The following is a 10,425-nucleotide window of genomic DNA, read 5'->3' on the forward strand; positions in this document are numbered from 1 at the left end:
CCAAGATTTGGCGCATGGTGAATATCTGGTCCATTGTGGATTTTCCAGGTCTAAAGCCACACTGATAAGGTCCAATCAGTTCGTTGACGGTGGGCTTTAGTCTTTCACACAATACGCTCGACAAAACCTTATATGCGATATTGAGGAGACTTATACCACGGTAGTTGGCGCAGATTGTGGGGTCTCCCTTCTTATGGATTGGGCAGAGCACACTAAGATTCCAATCGTCAGGCATGCTTTCTTCCGACCATATTCTACAAAGAAGCTGATGCATGCACCTTATCAGTTCTTCGCCGCCGTATTTGAATAGCTCGGCCGGTAATCCATCGGCCCCCGCCGCTTTGTTGTTCTTCAAGCGGGTAATTGCTATTCGAATTTCTTCATGGTCGGGTAATGGAACATCTATTCCATCGTCATCGATTGGGGAATCGGGTTCGCCATCTCCTGGTGTTGTACTTTCACTGCCATTGAGCAGGTCGGAGAAGTGTTCCCTCCATAATCCCAGTGTGCTCTGGACATCCGTTACCAGATTACCTTCTCGGTCCCTACATGATAATGCTCCGGTCTTGAAACCTTCTGTTAATCGCCTCATCTTTTCATAAAATTTTCGAGCATTACCCATGTCGGCCAGCTTTTCAAGCTTTTCATACTCACGCATTTCGGCCTCTTTCTTTTTACGTCTGCAAATGCGTCTCGCTTCCCTCTTCAGTTCTCGATATCTATCCCACCCCGAACGTGTTGTGGTCGATCGCAACGTTGCGAGGTAGGCAGTCTGTTTTCTCTCCACTGCGGAACGACAATTCTCATCGTACCAACTGGTTTTTTGGCGTTGCCGGAGACCAATTGTTTCGGCTGCAGCGGTATGCAATGAGTTTGAGATGCCGTTCCACAGCTCCCTTATATCGAGATGCTGATGAGTGCTCTCAAAGAGCAGGAGTGGAAGTCGAGTAGAAAATCGTTCGGCTGTCGGTTGTGATTGCAGCTTTTCGACGTCGAACCTTCCTTGTGTTTGTTGACGGGCGTTCTTTGCTGCACAGAGGCGAGGGCGTATCTTTGCTGCTACTAGATAATGGTCCGAGTCAATGTTTGGTCCTCGGAGCGTACGCACGTCTAAAACACTGGAGACATGTCTTCCGTCTATCACAACGTGATCGATTTGGTTGCGCGTGTTTCGATCAGGGGACAGCCACGTTGCTTGATGAATTTTTTTATGCTGGAATCTGGTACTACAGACAACCATATTTCGGGCCCCAGCGAAGTCGATCAGCCTCAGGCCGTTTGGCGATGTTTCGTCATGGAGGCTGAATTTTCCGACTGTTGTGCCAAAGACACCTTCTTTACCCACCCTGGCGTTAAAATCGCCAAGCACGATTTTGACATCGTGGCGGGGGCAGCGCTCATAGGTGCGTTCTAGGCGCTCATAGAAAGCATCTTTGGTCACATCGTCCTTCTCTTCCGTTGGGGCGTGGGCGCAAATCAGCGATATGTTGAAGAACCTCGCTTTTATGCGGATTGTGGCTAGACGTTCATACACCGGGGTGAATGTCAGGACTCGGCGACGTAGTCTCTCTCCCACCACAAATCCAACACCAAATTTGCGCTCCTTTATATGGCCGCTGTAGTAGATGTCACAAGGACCACCTTCTTCCGTCTTTGTCCCGTCCATCGCACTTCTTGGACGGCGGTGATGTCAGCCTTTAGTTGTATGAGGACATCAACCAGCTGGACAGAGGCACCTTCCCAATTAAGAGTCCGGACATTCCAGGTGCATGCCCTCAAATCATGATCCTTAGTACGTTTGCAGGGGTCGTCATCAAAAGGGGGGTTTCTCATCCGAGGCTCGGTGTTTGTTTTCATTGGGGAGATTTTTTTATGTGGTGGGTCCCAAACCCTACGCACAACCGCACAAGCGGGCTTCGCCTTCTCACTTTAGCTCGCCTCCAAACGGATGTCTGTTAGCTACCCAGGGGATACTTGGTCCAAAACCGGAAGTCGTGAGCTGCTTGAGTCATATGCAAAAGAATCGTTCCTGGCCACTCCCAAGTGAATGGCAATCAGAAACTTTCCTCACTTGCGTGAACTTCTACATATGACCCCATCCCCCCATATACATATAAATAATTTATAAACAGTTTGATCGAATCATCAAGCAAAGGATAAGCTTCAGTGGATCGCAGTATGGCAGCTGCTCTACCACTTACTACACCTTGCCAGTTACCAAAGTCGTTTACAATTGATTCTAGGCATTGACATTGTATTAAATAATGTTTTAATAAGTAACTAGCGCGTCATACAGGTGATATTTAATCCTCCCGCATTTGCTATGTTACAAATAACACTGGCATCACATATATCCATTGTCGTTTATAAATAAAATTTATAAACTTTAAATGGTTTAGAGAAGCCATACAATGCAATTGCCCCATATTTATCATTGCAGTCCAGCACGGATACGACTTTAGAGGCGTTCAGGCATAATCCAACGGACGTAGCATCATACCACTGTTCGCTCGAACAAGTATTGTACCATTGGTCCGTACCTGCGGTTCCTCTCGTACTACGCAGGAATGCTGTCGCAATAACAATTGTCATTAGTAGGGTAAAACTAACCTGTCTCACGACGGTCTAAACCCAGCTCACGTTCCCTTAAATGGGTGAACAATCCAACGCTTGGTGAATTTTGCTTCACAATGATAGGAAGAGCCGACATCGAAGGATCAAAAAGCGACGTCGCTATGAACGCTTGGCCGCCACAAGCCAGTTATCCCTGTGGTAACTTTTCTGACACCTCTTGTTAAAAACTCTTTAAACCAAAAGGATCGATAGGCCGAGCTTTTGCTGTCTCTGTGTGTACTGAACACCGAGATCAAGTCAGCATTTGCCCTTTTGCTCTATGTGTGGTTTCTGTCCGCACTGAGCTGGCCTTGGGACACCTCCGTTATTATTTGAGAGATGTACCGCCCCAGTCAAACTCCCCACCTGGCAATGTCCTTGAATTGGATCATACCTGAGTGTTGGAGTTATACCAAATTTTAATTATAACAATAACACCGAAATGCTATCATTTCATTAAAATATGTTTACAATTATATAACAAACTCGTGGTACTTTGATCAAGAAGCTTGCATCAAACCCCAATACCATAAGATATATAAATATACCCATATAATGGCTAAGCAATGATACACGTTCCACTTAATCAAGTAAGTAAGGAAACAATAAGAGTAGTGGTATTTCATTGTTGATACATAACCGAAATTATATATCTCCCACTTATGCTACACCTCTTATGTCTCCTTACACTGCCAGACTAGAGTCAAGCTCAACAGGGTCTCTTTCCCCGTTAATTATTCCAAGCCCGTTCCCTTGGCTGTGGTTTCGCTAGACAGTAGATAGGGACATCTAAAGCCAATATTAACGTGAGTTCCTGCCGATGACGGCCTAACCTCACGGTGCTCAAAAGCACAGCGGATCAAATCAATGCGATGATCAGCGCCCCGAAAAATGCAATGCATTATTCAGTACCTATTGGCGTGTGGAATGGACACACTAACCACCTTGGTGGGGTTCGAGGCCTATCTAAAACCTCTGCCGTACTTTGGGTCCGGCACCCGGTTGCAATGCAACTCCACATTGAGTGACAAATATCACTCTCCCCGCATTCGGGTATTAAGCCACAACCACCACGATACTCCCCGAGGGGCCAGTCCGCACGAGTAGGTTGGAGCGAACTCCAAAGGCTCCTACTCCCCGTGGTACCAGAATTAAGTCTCCGGTCAGACCTCGTAGCCAAAAAACTACTACCAGTTGAGCTTCCATACTGCTCTGTACTGGTGACCAGGGGTTGGACCCCATTCTCTCATCCAATACACACACAATACACACACCATTCACACAAAGAAACTATACTTAGTTTCCAGCTAATTGTCTTCGCCGCTTAAACACCTCACGCGCAAACACACCAAATAATTCTAATCGTTCGGCATCCCAACTAGTGGAGATCACACCACTAACATCTAACCGTCCATCAGTCCAACTAATCCCCATACCCCCAAGGTCCCTAATGTCCGAGTACATCGGGCATTCAGCAATAACATGCACCCAATCCTCAACACGCGCCCCACACATACATTCCATTCCATCAGAGAGGTGCCTCTGATGCGAAAAAGCATTCAAAGGCCCATGCCCCGTAAATAGGAAACCCAGACTCAGACAGAATCTGAAATCTGGGTTTTCCCCAACAAACCCAACATCCCGAATGTACTCATAAGTCACACGACCGTAAGGACTATTATCCCAACGGTCTTGATACCTACTCCTAACCCTGTCATCTAGAAGCCTCTTGCTTCCTAGATATCCCAACCTCTCCACATCATCGTCAGAAATCCATTCATTCCGCAGCAATAACACACTCAAACCCCTCCTCAACCTGAAAGAAACAGCACGCTGTAAAACAATCAGGTCAAGAGGGGGCACACCCAATAAAACCTGCAACGCATCCGTTGAAACGGTGCGACATACAGGCAAACAGGCAAGCATCATGCAACGCTGTATAGAAAGAAGTTTTCGACGACCCGAAACCATCGTAGCCACCTTCCACCATATAGGAGATCCATAAGTGGCACAGGCCACAAACAAACCTCGATATATGGGGCGAACAGCACGACGCCCGAGACCCCAATCACTCCGTAAAACGCGCCTGACACTACCAAAAATCGCCTGCAGCCGCCGCTTCACATTCACTAAGTGTGGAGTAAAACACATTCTTTCACTCATGGTCAACCCCAGATATTTGACTTGCGTCACATACCTGATGCTGACCCCATTCACACGGACAACCGGTGGACGCCCCGGTGACAGTCTATCCTTTAAGAGCATTGTCACCGTTTTATCCATCGATATGTCAACCCCCACACCCACACCCCAATTATGAGCAATCTCCAACAATTGCCCTCCTACCCTTTTAATCTCAGACCTCGAACAGCCTTCGACCAAAAGAAGTAGGTCATCCGCATACGCACAACACCTGCAGAGTGGTTCGAGCTGTCCAAGCAATGAGTCCATCATGAGGTTCCAAATATATGGACCACAGATGGATCCCTGCGGGCAGCCACGAACCACTCCAATCTCCACACTCCCATTCATACCAACGATAGAGGCTTTCCTGTCCGAAAAGAAGCTCCGCCAGAGACTAATTTCCGAACAGTTAAGTTCCTCTAGCCGTTGAATCACTCGATCCCAGATTAGGTAATCAAACGCCCCCTTGAAGTCAACAAATATGCTAAGGACATATTTGTTGGTATTCTCCCTCACAGCATTCTGAACATACATCCAGGCATCTTCTACACTGCGTCCTTTCCTGAACCCATACTGCCTATTCGACCTCAAGTCCCGCGTTAGCTCCTGAAGCCGTTCCACCATAACTCTTTCCAGCACTTTTCCAAGCACTGGAAGGAGACTGATGCCCCGATAAGAACGAGGTTCACTCCTGATCTTATCAGGAGACTTCAGGAGAGGTACAACCCTGGCACTTTTCCACTCACGTGGAAAATATCCCTCACAAATGCACTTATCATAAATGACCTCCAAGTATTCCGGAATGAACTTCCACAAGCATTTGCACATCTCTCCGTTCAGACCATCAAAACCTGGAGACCGTTTAGACCTGACCAGGCCAAAGGCATATCCCAGCTCCCCATCATCTAATGGAGGAACAGGTACCTCAAGTGCATGGGGTGCCTGAACCTCAGCCCTGGGAAAGAACGCTCCTAACAGAACCCCAGCACACTCTCTCCACGTTAATAACACAGTGTCACCAACACGAAGAGAGGTGATATCCTCCCTCTTACGACCCCTGCAGATCTTATAGACCTGACCCCAGGGGTCATCCCTATTGTCATTCACAAAACTCCTCCACTCTTCTTCTTTAATTTTCACAATCATATCTTTATATTCATTCATCGCACAACTAAAATCATACCTAATCTGGGATAGCCTATAAGAATTGAACCGCCGAGCACGTTGAAAATTTCGTCTCAACCGCCGGACAGTCCTCCTCTTCAAGGTTAACTCATGCGTCCACCACTTAATTTTTTTAACCCTAAAACTTCCACACTTCCTGAACAATCTGTCATTCACACCCCACACCAACTCACACAGCCGAGCAATTTGCTCATCCACCTCCAGATCTTCAAACACTCTAAGCGGTATTTCTAACACCGCTTCCCTTACACTCTGTCCATATCGGTTCCAGTCAATACCAGAGGTACGCCATCGCCGCAATGGACTCACACACACCAAAGGAGGGGAACGAGGAGCAACCACAATTTGGATCAAATTATGATCACTCAGACCCCACCCTCCTCTAACCTCCCACATAAAATCAAACACTCTACTTGCTGCCTCATTCATAAGCGTCACTTCAATATCACTCACACCCCTAGGCCCTTCAAACGTATACATATCACTCTGCTCATTCAGAATGTGAAGGCCCTTAGCCAACACCCATTCATTCATTACCTCGCCTCGAACGTGGCTTTGATATCCAGACGAATGTCTGGATACCTTACTAAACCACATCGAGGACGAGGCATTCGCATCCAACCCTAGGACTAATGGGCTACCACTCGCCAGAAGTAGTAATTTATCCATATAGCCCAGGTAGGGCTCTAGGGGCTCGCTAAATTTGTAATACAAACTAGCGACAATCATTCTACCGAACTCCCCCTCTATAGACACACACACCCCCTGTTGTGACGAATCCAAGACTACACAATCATAGCCGGAATCATTCACAACTATTGCAGCATTAACCCCAAGGTCCGTAAAGACCCTAAAACCTCCAGGAAGACCCCGAACCACACCATTGGTGGCGTAAGGCTCCCGAAGTAAGGCAATGCCACACCCCCCCTTAATCATACAACCCCCCAACTCACACATAATGGCATACGATCCCTGACAATTAAGCTGAAAAATCCCCCCATCAGTGTCTGGAGAGGGCACGCTCAACAACGCCACAGTAAATCGGGCAGACAGCTGACATCATAAGATGCCCAGCTGGCCTACCCTTAAATGCACAGTTGCGACAATGGGGGGCATTGCCACAAACGGCAACTCTATGTCCTTCTTGACCGCACCGCCTACAAACCTCTGATTTGGCCCTACACTCAGCCACTCTATGGTCAAAACCCATACACCGGAAGCAGCCAGCAACTGGGCTATCCGGTCGAACCCTGAAGGAGAACCACTTTATGTAGCACCTTCCCGCCTCCAAAAGGAGTAGATAGGGACAGTAGGAATCTCGTTAATCCATTCATGCGCGTCACTAATTAGATGACGAGGCATTTGTCTACCTTAAGAGAGTCATAGTTACTCCTGCCGTTTACCCGCGCTTACTTGAATTTCTTCACTTTGACATTCGGAGCACTGGGCAGAAATCACATTGTGTCAACACCCGTTAGGGCCATCACAATGCTTTGTTTTAATTAGACAGTCGGATTCCCCAAGACCGTGCCAGTTCTGAATTGATTGTTAATTGATAATCGTTATAATTAAATAAGAATATATATCTTGCGATATAATTATTATAAAATTTTAGCAAGAAAGTTCCACAATTGGCTACGTAACTACTATCCGGGGAACAAGAACCGAAATTCTCTATTTACCCAGAACGAGTACATAAACCATGGTATTGCTTCCCAATCAAGCCCGACTATCTCAATCTTCAGAGCCAATCCTTATCCCGAAGTTACGGATCTAATTTGCCGACTTCCCTTACCTACATTATTCTATCGACTAGAGACTCTTCACCTTGGAGACCAGCTGCGGATATTGGTACGGCCTGTTGAGAAGTTTGCGTAACCCCACCATAAATTTTCAAGGTCCGAGGAGAAAATATCGACACAACAGTAAATGTCATGCTCTTCTAGTCCATCTACCATATCTCTCTTCGAAAGACTTCCATGGTAGTACGACTATAAAACAGAAAAGAAAACTCTTCCAATACCTCTCGACGGCTTCTTTATGGTCGTTCCTGTTGCCAGGATGAGCACAAGGCCCATTTTTAATAACAAACGGATACTCAACAGGTTACGGAATTGGAACTGTATTCCCTTTCGTTCAAAATTATTCAAGTGTTTAATTACTATGAAGAAAACATAATATATTCTCAACAATTCATTAAAACTTTTAAAATTTTCGGCTTTCGCCTTGAACTTAGGACCGACTAACTCGTGATCAACCACTGTTCACACGAAACCCTTCTCCACTTCAGTCCTCCAAGGCCTCATTCGATTATTTGCTACTACCACCAAGATCTGTACCAATGGCGGCTCCATGCAGGCTTACGCCAAACACTTCTAAGCACCCCATTGCACCCTCCTACTCACTAAAGTTTCAAAATTTATAATCCAACCGAAATTGTATTATAAATCATGTACTTTAGCGGTAATGTATAGGTATACAACTTAAGCGCCATCCATTTTAAGGGCTAGTTGCTTCGGCAGATGAGTTGTTACACACTCCTTAGCGGAATACGACTTCCATGTCCACCGTCCTGCTGTTTTAAGCAACCAACGCCTTTCATGGTATCTGCATGAGTTGTTAATTTGGGCACCGTAACATTACGTTTGGTTCATCCCACAGCGCCAGTTCTGCTTACCAAAAGTGGCCCACTGGGCACATTATATCATAACCTCAACCTTCATATCAAGAAAGGTGAGGTTCTTACCCATTTAAAGTTTGAGAATAGGTTAAGGTCGTTTCGACCCTAAGGCCTCTAATCATTCGCTTTACCAGATAAGATTATTTTACATAATATTTAAATGCACCAGCTATCCTGAGGGGAAACTTCGGAGGGAACCAGCTACTAGATGGTTCGATTGGTCTTTCGCCCCTATACTCAATTCTGACAATCGATTTGCACGTCAGAACTGTTTCGGTCTTCCATCAGGGTTTCCCCTGACTTCAACCTGATCAAGTATAGTTCACCATCTTTCGGGTCACAGCATATATGCTCAAGGTACGCTCCAGTTAGATGTATAAATAATAATAAATTATCATTATACATAACTATATGGAACGCCCCGGGATTGAATTAATAGTAAAATATTTCACTAAAAATTAATCCCATTATATAAAAGTTAAGTTAATTTCGTCATTAGGTTTAATATAACCCAATGACTTGCACATATGTTAGACTCCTTGGTCCGTGTTGCAAGACGGGTCCCGAAGGTATCCTGAATCTTTCGCATTGTTAATCATATAAATGCATACAATTAATATTAAAATCAATGATAATAATATTATTGTAAAATTCAAAAGAATTTAAGCATTATATATGTAAAATCTATCAACACTTTATCAAATCATCAGTATTTATTCTATGTTAATAAGCTAAAAGCAAATTAATTTGAATAAACTTAACACCAATGATCTTTTGATAAATATTTTATTATGTTAATAGATTACAATGTCCTTATATGAAAAAAATGCACACTATTACTATAATATTATAAATATCACAGTTATAATGATGAATTTTTCATAATGGATATTCAGGCTCATCGGGCTTAACCTCTAAGCAGTTTCACGTACTATTTAACTCTCTATTCAGAGTTCTTTTCAACTTTCCCTCACGGTACTTGTTTACTATCGGTCTCATGGTTATATTTAGTTTTAGATGGAGTTTACCACCCACTTAGTGCTGCACTATCAAGCAATACGACTCTTTGGAAATATCTTTCTAATAATCATTAACGTTATACGGGCCTGGCACCCTCTATGGGTAAATGGCCTCATTTAAGAAGGACTTAAATCGTTAATTTCTCATACTAGATATTAAGATATTCCATACACTGCATCTCACATTTGCCATATAGACAAAGTGACTTAGTGCTGAACTATTTTCTTTTCGCTCGCCGCTACTAAGAAAATCCTTGTTAGTTTCTTTTCCTCCCCTCATTAATATGCTTAAATTCAGGGGGTAGTCCCATATGAGTTGATGTTGTATAAAAATATTTATATTTATTTTATATTTTATCTTTTTGCTATTTTAAAGAAACATACATAATTATTTCTTAACACCAATAATTTTCTTAATAATAAATATTCAATCTTTTCATCCCGGGTACTACTTCATTATAACAACAATATTATTTTCTTGCTTTTTTACATTTAAGGCAATCCTAGAATAAAATAATATTTTATGCTAGACGTTCCTCTAAATGTATATATTATTTGAAATAATATTGAAATTTTATTCTTTTTGGGAATACTAAGATTGTTATCTATATATATACAAAGAAGTTACATTTCCTTGGTAATCTTATAACTCAAGAACCGCCGAATCGATTGACACAAAAATTTTAGAGTTCGTTCCTACCTATAAGGAGGTGGTTTGTGTGAAGTTTGTTTGGAATCGGTGCA

General features: G+C 43.9%; 1 pseudogene; it reads right to left on the reverse strand.

The window, feature by feature from the left end:
• Nucleotides 1-2,137: 2,137 nt before the first annotated feature.
• LOC128923372 (large subunit ribosomal RNA) lies at nucleotides 2,138-10,006 on the reverse strand (annotated as a pseudogene).
• Nucleotides 10,007-10,425: the final 419 nt, after the last annotated feature.

The sequence above is a fragment of the Zeugodacus cucurbitae genome, chromosome X (assembly GCF_028554725.1).
Source record: "Zeugodacus cucurbitae isolate PBARC_wt_2022May chromosome X, idZeuCucr1.2, whole genome shotgun sequence".
NCBI classification, from domain to species: domain Eukaryota; kingdom Metazoa; phylum Arthropoda; class Insecta; order Diptera; family Tephritidae; genus Zeugodacus; species Zeugodacus cucurbitae.